General features: G+C 48.0%; 1 protein-coding gene across 2 annotated transcripts in view; it reads right to left on the reverse strand.

Annotated features, from left to right (window-relative positions):
* Positions 1 to 16,173, reverse strand: part of LOC124619853 (YLP motif-containing protein 1) — a 669,202-nt gene that overhangs the window by 617,949 nt on the left and 35,080 nt on the right. The gene's annotated exons all lie outside the window — the stretch shown is intronic.

Raw genomic sequence — 16,173 nt, forward strand, 5'->3', positions numbered from 1 at the left:
CTCAAAAACGCTTACTTTTAGCTACTATGTTTTGTAAAAAAAATGAAGGAAACTACCTATATTCTAGTAGACAAAGGCTTCCTATAGTTAATGTTTTTAGTATTATAACTTGGGTGCTACGAAAGCGTACCATCTAAGTCCTATGGCATACTGATGATCTTTCAAAAGCGACGCGTCTTTTTGTTACAATTTTCAATTAAATATCAAATAATGCCATTCTTTAGACAGTGTGTGCGATATGGAAGCGTGACAGCTATGGTGAAGCTGTAGTGTGGTTAATAGGGTCGTGATCTCTAGAGTGACGAAGTGAGAAGCAACAGGTTCGCGTCTACCTCCATCCAGGCTTCTTTCATCTTTTCTTTCCTAAAAGATTCTGGGTTTCTCCGTTCATTTAACGGAAATATTTTCTCTAACGTCGATCTTATTTATTATAAATAATGGCCTACGACTGAATTGTTTCCTCAGTAGCCAGAAATCTTAATGTGATCACCCGTCTACGTCAAAGTAAACATACATTACACATTGGAAGTTTTTGTAGTTATGAAACTTTTTCTAAAATATATATACATCTATCTCTGGGTTTATGGACTGGCTGAAGTGTGTATCTTTCCAGTAAAGATCTTTTTCAGTGATGATAAGCAGCTTCGAAAAATGCCCCCTCTTCCAATCGAATCAAATTAAGAAACGAATCAAATTAAGAAACGAATGTCGATCTTGAAATCTATGTGATGAAGTATGTTATTTCAATGTTGCTAGTGAATGCAAAATCGAGAATATGGATATTATGCATGCGCAAAGTGACATCAGACGCTATGCCTTAGCAACATTCAATTTCATACTGAGAGCTGGATGGAAACTCAATTGAGTTAACGAATGGCTTCTGCTAGTGTTTATCTCAGTTCGTTGTACAGTACTATGTAGTATTACTCTACCAGCAAGTTGAAGCCATAGACGAGACCAGAATCTTCGCATTTTCTCCACTCTTCCTCGACAACCTCTAACATAGTTAACGCAGCTATGTTGCGCACTTTCATTTTCTTAAAGAAACCGTGTCGTTCGCGAATCAAATAAAGCCGACAACGGCCACTGGAGAGCGCTGAGAGAGCAAATCACGTTACCCAACTCGTCCCGTGTGCCGCAGGCGCTGTTTCTCGTGAGGGCGGACGTCCTGTCCGCTCAGACGACAACGTTAGCTGCCTCGTTTCGTTTGAGGACGGCTTTAACAACGAGCGGCGCGTGAGAATCATGCTTCGTATTGCTCCGCAGTTTTATTCAGAAACGCTTATTGGTGTTGTTGTGGTCTTCAGCCCTGAGACTGGTTTGATGCAGCTCTCCATGCTACTCTATCCTGTGCAAGCTCCTTCATCTCCCAGTACCTACTGCAACCTACATCCTTCCGAATCTGCTTAGTGTATTCATCTCTTGGTCTCCCTCTACGATTCTTGCCCTCCACACTGCCCTCCAATGCTAAATTTGTGATCCTTTGATGCTTCAGAACATGTCCTACCAACCGATCCCTTCTTCTAGTTAAGTTGTGCCACAAACTTCACTTCTCCCCAATTCTATTCAATACCTCCTCATTAGTTATATGATCTACCCGTCTAATCCTCAGCATTCTTCTGTAGCACAACATTTCGAAAGCTTCTATTCTCTTCTTTTCCAAACTATTTATCGTCCATGTTTCACTTCGATACATGGCTACACTCCATATAAATACTTTCAGAAACGTCTTCCTGACACTTAAATCAACACTAGATGTTAACAAATTTTTCTTCTTCAGAAACGCTTTCCTTGCCATTGCCAGTCTATATTTTATATCCTCTCTACTTCGACCATCATCAGTTATTTTGCTCCCCAAATAGCAAAACTCCTTTACTACTTTAAGTGTCTCATTTCCTAATCTAATTCCCTCAGCATCACCCGACTTAATTCGACTACATTCCATTATCCTCCTTTTGCTTTTGTTGATGTTCATCTTATAGCCTCCCTTCAAGACACTGTCCATTCCGTTCAACTGCTCTTCCAAGTCCTTTGCTGTCTCTGACAGAATTACCATGTCATCGGCGAACCTCAAAGTTTTTATTTCTTCTCCATGGATTTTAATTCCTACTCCGAATTTTTCTTTTGTTTCCTTTACTGCTTGCTCAATACACAGATTGAATAACATCGGGGAGAGGCTACAACCCTGTCTCACTCGCTTCCCAACCAATGCTTCCCTTTCATGCCCCTCGACTCTTATAACTGCCATCTGGTTTCTGTACAAATTGTAAATAGCCTTTCGCTCCCTGTATTTTACCCGTACCACCTTCAGAACTTGAGAGTATTCCAGTCAACATTTTCAAAAGCTTTCTCTAAGTCTTCAAATGCTAGAAACATAGGTTTGCCTTTCCTTAATATTTCTTCTAAGATAAGTCGTAGGGTCAGTATTGCCTCACGTTTTCCAACATTTCTACGGAATCCAAACTGATTTTCCCCGAGGTTGGCTTCTACCAGTTTTTCCATTCGTCTGTAAAGAATTCGCGTTAGTGTTTTGCAGCTGTGACTTATTAAACTGATAGTTTGGTAATTTTCACATCTGTCAACACCTGCTTTCTTTGGGATTGGAATTATTATATTCTTCTTGAAGTCTGAGGGAATTTCACCTGTCTCATTCATCTTGCTGACTAGATGGTAGAGTTTTGTCAGGACTGGCTCTCCCAAGGCTGTCAGTAGTTCTAATGGACTCAGGTCGTTCAGTGCTCTGTCAAACTGTTCAAGCAGTATCATATCTCCCATTTCATCTTCATCTACATCCTCTTCCATTTCCATAATATTGTCCTCAAGTACATCGCCCTTGTATAGACCCTCTATATACACCTTCCACCTTCCTGCTTCCCCTTCTTTGCTTAGAACTGGGTTTCCATCTGAGCTCTTGATATTCATACAAGTGGCTCTCTTTTCTCCAAAGGTCTCTTTAATGTTCCTGTAGGCAGTATCTATCTTACCCCTAGTGAGATAAGCCTCTACATCCTTACATTTGTCCTCTAGCCATCCCTGCTTAGCCATTTTGCACTTCCTGTCGATCTCATTTTTGAGACATTTGTATTCCTTTCTGCGTGCTTCATCTACTGCATTTTTATATTTTCTCCTTTCATCAATTAAATTCAATATTTCTTCTGTTGCCCAAGGATTTCTAGTAGCCCTCATCTTTTTACCTACTTGATCCTCTGCTGCCTTCACTACTTCATCCCTCAGAGCTACCCATTCTTTTTCTACTGTATTTGTTTCCCCCATTCCTGTCCATTGTTCCCTTATGCTCTCCGGAATTAATTCTGAGCGCTGCTACATATATACTATCTGTCTAATTGCGGGTCGCTATCCTGGATTTAACCGTCGAGATGGAGTTAAAACCGTTACTGCCCATCTACACTACGAATCCTAGTTCCTACGAATTCTAGTTCCAGGTTGCCTATCTAACGATTTCCAAGGGCAATAAAACATTTTCAGTATTTCATATAATTACTGACCGAATTTAAAAATTCTAAGTATTATCACAATCGGCATATTGAGAAGAATAATCTTATGTTAAAAGTTAAACACAGTAACTCATGTATCGAAGTTAGAAACCGTGTATATGTATTGAGGCAGCGTAAATTAGCCACGTGTTATTCCTGTGGTATCTGAGAACGAGAGCACTCAGCGACTTGCAAACCTTTCCAAACTTTTCCTCGCTGTCATCTCCCACAAAATGGCGGAAGGAAACTAAACTTTCGCTCACTACCTTTCCACTGTTTATGCAGTGGAACACGGGCGGGCAACCCGCGGCCCGCAGGCGAGGCGAGGCGCGGCACGCGATTATTTTCAATTCGGCCCCTCATGCGTCTTGTCACGGTTCGCACGGCTCCCCCAGTCGGAGGTTCGACTCCTCCCTCGGGCATGGATGTGTGTGTTGTCCTCCGCGTAAGTTAGTTGAAGTCAGATTAAGTAGTGTGTAAGCTTAGGGACTGATGATCTCAGCAGTTTGGTCCCATAAGACCTTACCACAGATTTGCAATCTTTTCGGCCCCTGAAAGAAAGAAAGACCACAAGGTGCTCGCGTTATTTTCCACCGGTGACACATCTTAGCATATTCACCATTCTGTTGTTCGCATTTTTCTACTTTGAATTGCGTACAAATATATGTCAAGTTTCATCGATTTATAATTTTTAACTTTTTACAATTAAGAAAAAAATTATGGCTTAATTTACTTCCTGTTACAGAAACAAATCATGCCCGCGCGATCAATCAAAAATATTATTGGACAAATACAGGGTGATCAAAAAGTCAGTATAAATTTGAAAACTTAATAAACCACGGAATAACGCAGATAGAGAGGTAAAAATTGACACACATGCTTGGAATGACATGGAGTTTTACTAGAAAAAGAAAAAAAAAACAAAGTTCACAAAATGACCGACAGATAGCGCTGGACAGCAAAACGTCAGTGACTGCGCATGACAATCGTGTATAAAAGGAGCTGTAATGAGAGAGAGAATCGGGGCACGCACGCACGAGTCGCTGAGATGTGCAGCCGCGAGAAGGACGTACCTGCGCCTGCTAGCGACGCGAAGGGTGTGGCAGATCGCCGTTCGGCCGCGCTTGCGCTGTCGACGGCCCCATCTGGCCCCCCACCTATGACGACCACTGCTACGGCTATGGATTTGACGGACACTGCTACGGAAACGTTGAAGACTGCGCTGTCTGTTCCGCTGCCCGATTCTGACGATGAGAGCACTGCCGCCCCTCGGCCACGCGGACGCAGCGGGAAACAGAAGAGGAGGGCACCAGCTGCGACGGCTGCTGCTCGCAGCTCGCCGATTGAGAAGAGGGCCAAGCAAGACCTCGCCCCTGACGCTGACGGTTTCGTCCCGGCCCGGCGAACTGCTAGACGCATGCTGTCATCGACGGCGCCACCAACTGTCGTCGCCAACTCCTTCGATGCGCTCGAGGACGCGCCGGACCCGCCGCCGAGCAATCCTGCGCCGAAGACAGACTCCCATCTTCCGCCGGTGGTTCTTCAGTTTCGGCCGCCCTATGGAGAACTGCAGAAGCTGTTGCGCAGCTGGACAACGGCCGTGTACACCGTGAAGCCTGCGGGGCGAGACCTATACAGGGTCACACTCCGCACTGCTGATGACTATCGCCGGGTCACCCAGGAGGCGTCTGAGCGTGGTATCCCTTTCTATACCCACGCCTCCGCACCTGACAAGGTCCTGAAGATCGTATTTCGCGACCTTCCGTTCAACATGGAAGCCGATCACCTGCATCGAGAACTCGCAGACCTGGGCTTCTACATACGGGCAGTTGTGAAGATGAAGTCGCCAAAATCACGCGAAGATATGCCGCTCTTCCTGGTCGTCTGCTCTGACACCGTGGAGAACCGCAAACTCTACCAATTGACGCGGGTCGCCGACGTTCCGGTCCAGACCGAAGATCTTCGTTCCCGGAGAGGCCCTGTGCAGTGCTTTCGCTGCCAGGGCATCAACCACGTCGCGCGCCACTGTTCTATGCCGGACAGATGCGTTAAATGCGCCGGCGCCCATGCAGGAAGTGCGTGCCCCCGTCCGCCCTCCGAGAAGCCTACATGTGCACTCTGTGGCGGTGCTCATGTGGCCAGTTATCGTGGGTGTGAGGTATGGAAGCGTGCCATTGCTCGCCAGCGTGGCCAAACACCAGCGCCACATCAGAAGAAGCTCGCAACGAGACGGCCAGGCGTCTCTTTCGCGGCGGCAACGTCAGGGACGTCCTCCGCCGCCCCGGCTACGTCGGTTCCTGCTCCCGCCGCATCCGAGGCCGTACCGACACCGGAGGCTCCTGCGCCTCCACCACCGCAGCCCGTGGCGGTACCGGGTACTGCCTCTCCCGGGCCGTCGGCCGGACCGCGCCCCACCAACCGCCGGCGCGGGGGTCACCGCCCAGTGGGTACCCAACGCTCCGCACCGCCCGTCGAGCAGCCCCAGGTGGACTCTCACAGCGAAGCAGCCACGCCCCCCCTTTCCTGCGCCGGGGCCGCGCCGGCTGTCTCCACCGCTGACCTGGCCAACCTCGTCGCGCAGCTCACAGCCCTGGTGACCAGTGCTACGAAGTTGATTGACGTCCTGTCGCAGCAACTCACCGCTGCAGTGCCGATGGCCTCTCCGGCCCCAACCGCTGCCAACACTCAACAGCCGCACCATGGGCAGCGTTAGAGGGCTCACGGTCGTCGCGTGGAATGCCAACTGCGTCCGCACCCAAGCTGGCGAACTTCGCCAATTTCTCCGCGATGAAGCCGTCGACGTCTGCCTTATCAATGAAACACACCTGAAGCCTGGGGTAGACGTCAGGGCGGCCAACTACTCAAGCTATCGCACCGATCGACTGACGACGGGTGGGGGGACAGCCGTCTACGTCCGCAATGGCATACGTCACCATGTGATACAACTTCCACCACTGGCGACGCTGGAGGCCACTGGTGTCGTTGTTCACACCTCGGCGGGCGCCATCACGTTCGTCGCGGCCTATCGGCCGCCGTCTCGTCCCCTGGACCCTGCTGACATCGATGCTCTGCTTTCCTTGAGGGGGCCAGTGTTCGTCGCCGGGGACTTCAATAGCAAACATGTCTCCTGGAACTCCAGGATCACCAACGCCGCTGGCCGCTGCCTGCTCCGGATAGCGGAACGTCACCATGCGCTTGTGGTGGGGCCGTACGACCCGACAATTTTCCCTGCTCGTGGCCTCCCAGATATAATTGACATCGCCGTCGTCAAGGGCATCCCTCATCAGATCACCGCCACGACGCGGACTGCACTGTCGTCGGATCATGTCCCTGTGGTTTTTGACATCGACCTAGACGCCCTCCAGCAGCCCAGGCGCGGTATCTCACTTGCTGGCATCGACTGGGACAGGTTTCAAGAAGCCGTGACGCACTCACTAGCCGCCGCACCGCCCCCTGCGGAATTTGGAGCGGACGAAGCACTTTTGCACTTCGCGGCAACCACGATCGACGCTGCCACCATAGCGACGCCGCCCCGACCACGCCCCCCGCCTGACTACTCCCGACAGCTGCCGCCGGACATCCTTGCGGCCATCACTGAGAAGAACCGGGTCTACCGGGAGTGGCAGAGGACGCGAAATGCCAACACCAAGCGCCTCCTCAACAGGATGCGTCGGGACATCCGGGCCGCCATTGACGATCATCGCAATCGCGACTGGAATAACAAGGTCGCCGCCCTTTGTCTTGAAGATGGCACAGCCTGGCAGATGACGAAGCGTTTCCTACGCCGCACGCAACGTATCCCCCCGCTGCTGGTCCAAGGTCAGGCTGTCTGCGCACCAGCTGCGAAGGCTGATGCTCTTGCTGACGTCTTTGAGGCGGCGTTTACGCCTCTCGAAGACCCGACTGACGCTGTCACCGACGACCTGGTTGCTGACCGGCTCCCACGCTACCTGGAGGCGCGTGACGACGATGACGTCATTGAAGAGACAACGGCGGAGGAGGTGTCGACCATCCTGCGTGCCCTGCACCCCAGGAAAGCTGCCGGCCCAGACGAAGTTTCCAACGCCCTGCTCCGGAAGTTGCCGCCCGTGGCTGTCACTCATCTTGCTGACGTCTTTAATGTCATCCTCCGGTCCTGCAGCTTTCCTCAGTCCTGGAAGCATGCGGAAATCGTGGCGATTCCGAAGATGGGGAAGGATCTGCGGCAGCCCGTGAACTACAGACCTATTAGTCTCCTGCCGGCCGTCTCTAAGGTCTTTGAGAGGGTGTACATCAGGCGGCTGCAGCGTCACGTCGACGAGGAAGGCCTCCTGCCCGAAGAGCAGTTCGGGTTTCGCAGGGGCCACTCAGCCGTTCATCAACTCCTTCGGTTAGTGGAAGATGCGTTCGTCGCCCTCGAGCAGCGCGAGTTCTTCGGCGCGGTGTTCCTGGACGTGTCGCGTGCTTTCGACAGCGTGTGGCACCGCGGCCTCTTGTTCAAGCTTTTTGAACTTGGGGTCCCGACGTCGCACGTGCGTCTCATCGCTTCCTATCTTGCTGATAGAACCTTCCATGTGCGGGCCGCGCAGGGCTTGTCCTCCGTCCGCCACATCAACGCCGGGGTGCCGCAGGGCTCGGTCTTGGGGCCACTCCTGTACTCGCTGTACACGTCTGATGCGCCGAAGATCGACCGTGTGCAGCTCGCCCTGTACGCGGATGACACGGCTCTCTACACTCGGAGCCTCAATGCCGCTGTCATGCGCCGCCGTCTGCAGCTCGCCGTTGACACCCTGGCAGCCTGGGCAGTCAAGTGGCGTCTCCTATTCAATGGTGCCAAGACTCAGTTCCTGATCGTCACCAGGCGACTCGTTCCTGCAGGTTTGCAGCCGCTCGCTGTCGGTGGAAGCCCTGTCCCGTGGCGCCCAACGGCGCATTACCTCGGCGTCACCATTGACCGCCGACTCACGTGGGCTCCACACATTCGCGACGTGAAGGCCAAAGTGCGGAACAGGCTCCGCACCCTGTACCCTTTGCTGAACCCTGGTTCCCAACTACCACCGCGGCTGGGCATCACCCTGTACAAGGCGCTGCTCCGTCCTGTACTCCAATACGCCGCCGTCGTCTGGGGGAACGCCGCCGACACGAACCTGAAGAAGCTGGAGACTCTGCAGAATCGCATCCTTCGGCTGGCCTTACACCTGCCTTACGATTTTCCCACTGCTCATCTTCACGACGTCGCGGAAGTACCTCTACTCCGTGACCTCTTCCAGACGACCGCCCGCACCTTTTACGACAGTGCTGGTCGGTCGCACAACGCCCAAATCCGGACGCTGGGCCACAAATTGCAACGCAGCGTCACCACCCGCTGGCCACACCTGCTAGCTATGTAGCTGGCTCTGCCGAACTGTGCTGAGGAGACACCCAAGAAGACATCCCACATGTGAAGACGCAACATCAGCATGCATGGGAGGCAAAGCATTAACTGCTGCGAACTCCATCACACATCGGAGGAAAAGTATCTCCGTGCAGATCCATGCGATGCGATGAGAGAATCGGATGCGCCAGCATTCGCAGCATGTTGACGTTACCTGAGAAGGCGCTTTTAGTGAAGCTGTATTATCAGAATGGGGAATGTGCTAGTTCAGCGTTACGACTCTATCGCCATAGGAAGGGGATTCGAACGGGTAATCGTCCGTTGACAAATGCAGCTGTGGCGAGAATGATTTCGAAGTTCGAAGCCACGGGTTGTCTAGACGATAGACCCCGTAGTGGCCGACCGGGCACAAGGCGTAATGCTGCTGACAAGGGGAGGCCGCCAATTGTGAAATTCAGATTCGATTCATACTGCGCATAATAAAAGCTCATGGCCAGATGTGTAATGTGGCAAAGCACCAAGATGCACTTCTCAGCCGTTGTCGAGAAAATCGACAGTTAAAAGAAACAGTTGCGGTGAAATACTCTCAACGATTAATAATTTTCCACAGCGTCGTGGCGCAGCGGTAAGCGCTCTGGTTTGACATCCGAAGGTCGCCGGATCGAATCTCGCACCATGCAATTTTTTTTGTAGTATTTGTTTTTTGTAATTCAGATATATATATATATATATATATATATATATATATATATATATATTTGAATTACAAAAAACTAACAATAAAAAAAATTGCATCGCGCGAGATTCGATCCGGCGACCTCCGGATTGCGAACCCGAGCGCTTACCGCTGCGCCACGACGCTGTAGAAAACTATTAATCGTAGAGAGTATTTCAGCGCAACGGTTTCTTTTAATTGTCGATTTTCTCGACAATGGCTGAGGTGTGCATCTTGGTGCTTTGCCACATTACACCTCTGGCCATGAGCTTTTATTATGCGCAGTATGAATCGAATCTGAATTTCACAATTGGCGGCCTCCCCTTGTGAGACAGTTCAGGAAGAAATGGAGACTGTAGCGGGTTCGTCTATGCACGGGGAAGTCAGCGCTCGTGCAGTCGCACGTCGCACCAGCATTCCATACACTACTGTTTGGTTGGCACTTCGGCGTACCCTCCGATAGTATCCGTACAAAATCCATCGGCATCCTGAACTGTTACCTGGCGATTTAGTGAAGCGGAGGGCATTTGCGGTGTGGGCGTTTCAAAAGATGGCGGAAGATGACGATTGGTTGAGTAACGTGTTGTGGGCCGACGAAGATCAATTTACGCTACGATGGTCTGTCAACGCCCACAACTGCAAAATTTGGGCTACCGAAAATCCTAGAACTGTCGTGGAAACTCCATTCCATGACGAGAAAGTCACGGTATGGACTGGATTTACCACATTTACCGTTATCGGGCCTTTTTTCTTCGAGGAAATGAGTCATTCTGGTTTTGTAACTGCTACCGTGACGGGTGAGAGGTACGCCGATATGTTACAGAATCGCATCATCCCCAGCCTGGCTGATAAACACCTGCTGGAACGTACGATGTTTATGCTGGATGGCGCTCCACCCCATATTGCTAGACGCGTGAAAGATCTCATGCGCACGTCGTTTGGTGGTGATCGTGTGCTCAGCCGCCACTTTCGCCATGCTAGGCCTCCTAGGTCCCCGCACCTCAGTCCGTGCGATTATTGGCTTTGGGGTTACCTGAAGTCGGAAGTGTATCGTGATCGACCGACGTCTCTAGGGATGCTGAAAGACAACATCCGACGCCAGTGCCTCATCATAACTCCGGACATGCTTTACAGTGCTGTTCACAGCATTATTCCTCGACTACAGCTATTGTTGAGGAGTGATGGTGGACATATTGAGCATTTCCTGTAAAGAACATCATCTTTGCTTTGTCTTGCTTTGTAATGCTAACTATTGCTATTCTGATCAGATGAAACGCCATCTGTTGGACATTTTTTGAACTTTTGTAGTTTTTTGGTTCTAATGAAACCCCCATGTCATTCCAAGCATTTGTGTCAATTTGTACCTATCTATCCACATTATTCCGTGGTTTATTCAGTTTTCAAATTTATACTGACTTTTTGATCACTTTTCAAATTTATACTGACTTTTTGATCACCCGGTATTTAAAAAATGCTTGCTAATACTGTTTCTGAATATTAACACACCAAATTTCCAACACTCTTATGACCAGCCTAAGGCCAAAAATCGCGAAGATACTCATAATTGCTTGTCCACCGTTACTCAAAAAAATTGTTCAAATGGCTCTGAACACTATGGGACTTAACATCTGAGATCATCAGTCCCCTGTAACTTAGAACTACTTAAACCTAACTAACCTAAGGACATCACACACATCCATGCCCGAGGCAGGATTCGAACCTGTGACCGTAGCGGTCGCGCTTTTCAAGACTGAATCCCCTGGAACCGCTCGGCCACACCGGCCGGCGACTGTTACTATGTTAACATTACCAAACAATTCGTGTCCATTAGGGGCGTGTTAGAACACTGCAACCGTTGATAATTAAGATAATTTGTAATAAATTAGCTGCAACCATTTGCTTTTATAGGCATTTATTTTTTCACGATATTTCATGTAGCTTGGCATCCCATCTACAGATATTTGCGCTTACTTACGTGTCGTGAACACTGTTTCTGTACTAACGGCGTGGTAGAGTTTTGTAATGGAAATTAAGACAGTTATTGTAAAACATCTTAAGTAAAGAAACAACGTTCACAACACGCAAATAAATATAAACCTCTGAAGATGGGCTGAACATCAAATGAATGTACTCTCAGAAACGTGTGTTTTGAGGCATCGTGTGTTTTGGGTATCGTGTCGGGAAAGTGATGCCATTACTATCGGTGCATTACCCCATAAACATTAACGTCACGCTTACTATACTCCTCACTTTGTGAGCTAGCAGCGCTGCTGTCGCCTCACGTGACGACGCGGCCCGCTAGCTTAAGTGAGTATGAGAATCATGCACGCGGATCGCCAACGGTTTTTGATTGTGTAGATCACGTTACTCTCTTAGAACAACTGAAGTTTTATGAAACTGATGGCTTTACACAGAGCTGGTTTGAATCATACTTAAAATGCAGAATGCAAAAGCTTGCGCTGAATACTTGAAACAATGTTGGAAGGGTGCAAAATTTTCGTTGTAGGTGGAGACCAGTTCCTGACCCAGCCCATCAAAAGATTTAATAAAACTGGCAAAGTTTGACAAACGTAAAAATAAATACATACATAGGCACTTGTTCCGCTCAGTGAAATCAGAATTTATCGATTGGCCAGTCGTCTAGCGAGAAACGGAAACTAATCAAGGCCCACGTGGTGACCGGCGTTGCAGAGACGTGCGAGTTCAACCTGCATTACCATACATGAAACAGAAGTACGGTAAAAATGATCAAATGCAAAACATAATTTACCGATGATTTGCTGAAAGCGACCAATAGAATGAACTGAGGATTTTACTTGATGACAACTTGGTACACGTGTCGCACTCAGAAGCCAGAAATCAATTCAATCGTTCATTTTATACAACACAATAGAGCGTTAATCAATTAGCAAAAACATTCACGTGTTACAGATCTTATTCTTGATGGGGTGTAAAAGGGTTGCTGATGTGAAACACAAAATAAAACAAGCTGATCCTTACCAATTCTTTCTCCGGGCAGAGGACATAACTGTAATAAAAACCGCAGAAATCTAGGCTGCAATACTAATGCCAGAGTTATTGATGACAATTACATAAAAAAGCGCTGTAACAAATTTTCTTGAAGTGTTTGATGAAGAGAACAGCTAGCGACTTCCAACAAACTTCAAACTTAATTTACACGTTTCATACACTTTTCGTCGTTTACAGCGAGACAAAATACAGAAAGGAAAATAGTTTCTCACTTTAAAAATGCCTGTTATTAATGTGGAAAATGTCAGCATCAATAATGACGTTTTCATTTATAAGGTACTAGTGGAGAAATCAGGCGTTGCCCAGGTATTTATTTATACGTAGCTCTGCATCTACGCCCCTACCACACAGCGTCTGGCCTTTCGCTTAACGTTGACTTCATATTTCCTGAACTGTGTGTCTCACCATCATACAATTTTTCACTTAGATTCAGTGGTATGTATGCATACTGTCTGTTAAATGCGTCGCGAATGTAGTTATTAGTAAAGAAGTAAGAAATGATAAGGTCATGCCTCATGCGGTACTTTACTTAAAGAACAGCAGAAAAGAAGTAACCGTTAAACATTTTTCCTTTCATCGTTTTGTAGGGGTTGTAAGCGAGAAAAAATTTCGCGAAGATTTGAAATTATGTGTAAAGTTTGTTGCAAGTCGCTAAGTGCTCTTATTCTCAATTAAAGTCTGGAAATTCACGCACCTCGGGCTACTACACTTATTTTCCAACCCCACTCCCATATATATATATATATATATATATATATATATATATATATATAAAGAGACATATCCAGTTTTATAATATGTATGGATTATCTCGCTCGTAAAGTAATCGGACGTTGTAAGCTATTCTGTATATGGCAGTTCAAGTCTTTAAAGAATCTGGGTTAGGTGGTAGTGGGAGGGCGGAAGTTCACTGACACACACACACACACACACACACACACACACACACACACACACACACACACACACTTTATGTTTACGCTGAAACAAAAGTAATTTATTGTCTTCTATTAGAGCTCGCCTGGTCCGCCTCGATGGTTTAACACCTCCAGCTAGCTAATGGATCCACACTCTTCCTATAGAGCCCGTGTACGCCCATTAAACAGCAATACTATATACACACATCAAAAAAAAGTTTTGCATCACCCTGGTTCCCAGAACTCCTGAAGATAGACTGACTGTGGACACTGTATCAGAGACGCAGTCCCTTTGACTGTTCAGAGAAGTCACTAAACCCTCCCAAACATGTAAACAACCATGCATGAGCAGCGCCTATTAGACGGAGGGGGTCAGACAGCCAATCAGTTCCAGTCATTCCACCAGGAATGAGGTACACGGCTCGTGTTGTCTGTAGTTCAACCATGCCTAGACGGTCAATACCGTGGTTCGATCGCGTCCGCACTGTTACTTTGTGCCAGGAAGGGCTCTCAACAAGGGAAGTGTCCAGTCGCCTCGGAGTGAACTAAAGCGATTTTGTTCAGCATGGAGGAGATACAGAGAGACACGAACTGTCGATGACATGCCTCGCTCAGGCCGCCCAAGGGTTAATACTGTAGTGGAAGACCGCTACCTACGGATTATGGGCCGGCCGAAGTGGCAGTGCGGTTAAAGGCGCTGCAGTCTGGAACCGCAAGACCGCTACGGTCGCAGGTTCGAATCCTGCTTCGGGCATGGATGTTTGTGATGTCCTTAGGTTAGTTAGGTTTAAGTAGTTCTAAGTTCTAGGGGACTAATGACCTCAGCAGTTGAGTCCCATAGTGCTCAGAGCCAGCCACGGATTATGGCTCGGAGGAATACTGACAGCAACGACACCATGTTGAATGATGCTTTTCGTGCAGCCAGAGGACGTCGTGTTACGACTCAAGAGGCTGCATGATGCGCAACGTCACTTCCGACGTCCATGACGAGGTCCATCTTTGCAACCACTACACCATGCAGCGCGGTACAGATGGGCCCAACAACATGCCGAATGGACCGCTCAGGATTGGCATCACGTTCTCTTCACCGATGAGTGTCGCATATGCCTTCAACCAGACAATCGTCGGACACGTGTTTGGAGGCAACCCGGTCAGGCTGAACGCCTTAGACGTGTGTGTAAGCTACTGGGTATTAGAGGTACCGGCGTGTACAGAAATCTGAACCACCACCTCTGAAGGTCTCACTGTATGATGGTAAAACATGCAATGTATGCTTTTCATGAGCAATAAAAAGGGCAGAAATGATGTTAATGTCGATCTCTATTCCAATTTTCTGTACAGGTTCCGGAACTCTCGGAACCGAGGTGATGCAAAACTTTTTTTAATGTGTTGGAAGCTGGCCAAAGCCGGTTTTCACGCCCGCGCTCGGAAAGACATTTGCGAACTCTCGCGAATCCTTTCGTATAGGGAAACACGTTCGCTGATCACTGACTAATGACACCCTGCAACACCACCTCCACCCCAGAGGGCACAAAACTTATCTTCAGCACCGCAAGTGGGCTGCCAACCGACTTCTTCGATTTATTTTACGTTCAGACCTTTCCACCAACCGCCTTCAGGAGCCACGTGTAGGAATATCATCAGACCACTTTCTAATTCCACTCTAGAGCTCCAATCGGGGCTTTTTTACTACATTTGACAAGTGGTGAGAAACACGAACCATCGTGGCAAAATCACTCGCCCTTGAAAAGAACATACCAGTCTAAAATACGCTATCGGATCAAAGATATTTGGACAACTATTAATGGGCATTAATATGGTGTGTGGCCACCCTTCACTCTTATGACGGCTGTAACTTTGCTCGGGACGCTGTCAGTTAGGTGTCTGATGCCTGTGGAGGAATGACACTTAACTGTTCCTCAAGAGCAGAAAACAGAGAAAGTTGTCATGTTGCACGCTGGTGTCTGGAGCGAAATCATCGTTCTAACCCATCTCAAAGCTGTTACATTGACTATTGAGAAAATTTAGAGAACCGAAATTTGAAGCTGATGGCAAGATTCTACTGCTGCGAACATATACTTTGCATAACCACCACGAAGGTAAGATACGAGAAATTAGGGCTCATACAGAGATATATAGATAGTCTTTTTCCCCTCGCTCTTTTTGAGAGAGGAATAAGAAAGAAAATGATTAGTAATGGTACGCGATACCCACTGCTACACAGCGTCCGATAGCTTGTGATTTACACATATAGAGGTAGATGTAAATTTATTCTACCTATTCATTCCACCTTTCATTTATAGGCACACAAACCTCACAGCATAATGTTGTCTCTTTATCGAAAAACAAAAGACGGAACTTCTGCTGCTGATTGTCTCTCATGTCAGTAAAAATCTTCGTATTAGTGTCTAATTTTCTCACTGCACTCACTTGGCGAGACGTATGTGAGATGCTGAAACATGTTTGCCCATAACACATAGGGGAAGCGGTATAGAGGTCACATCTCAACTGGGCATGGATGTGTGTGATGTCCTTAGGTTAGTTAGGTTTAAGTAGTTCTAAGTTCTAGAGGACTGATGACCTCAGCTGTTAAGTCCCATAGTGCTCAGAGCCATATGAACCATTTTGCACCACATCTCCAGATTTGTCCCTGTATCGCTTAAC

This window comes from Schistocerca americana, chromosome 6 (genome assembly GCF_021461395.2).
Source record: "Schistocerca americana isolate TAMUIC-IGC-003095 chromosome 6, iqSchAmer2.1, whole genome shotgun sequence".
Lineage (NCBI taxonomy): Eukaryota > Metazoa > Arthropoda > Insecta > Orthoptera > Acrididae > Schistocerca > Schistocerca americana.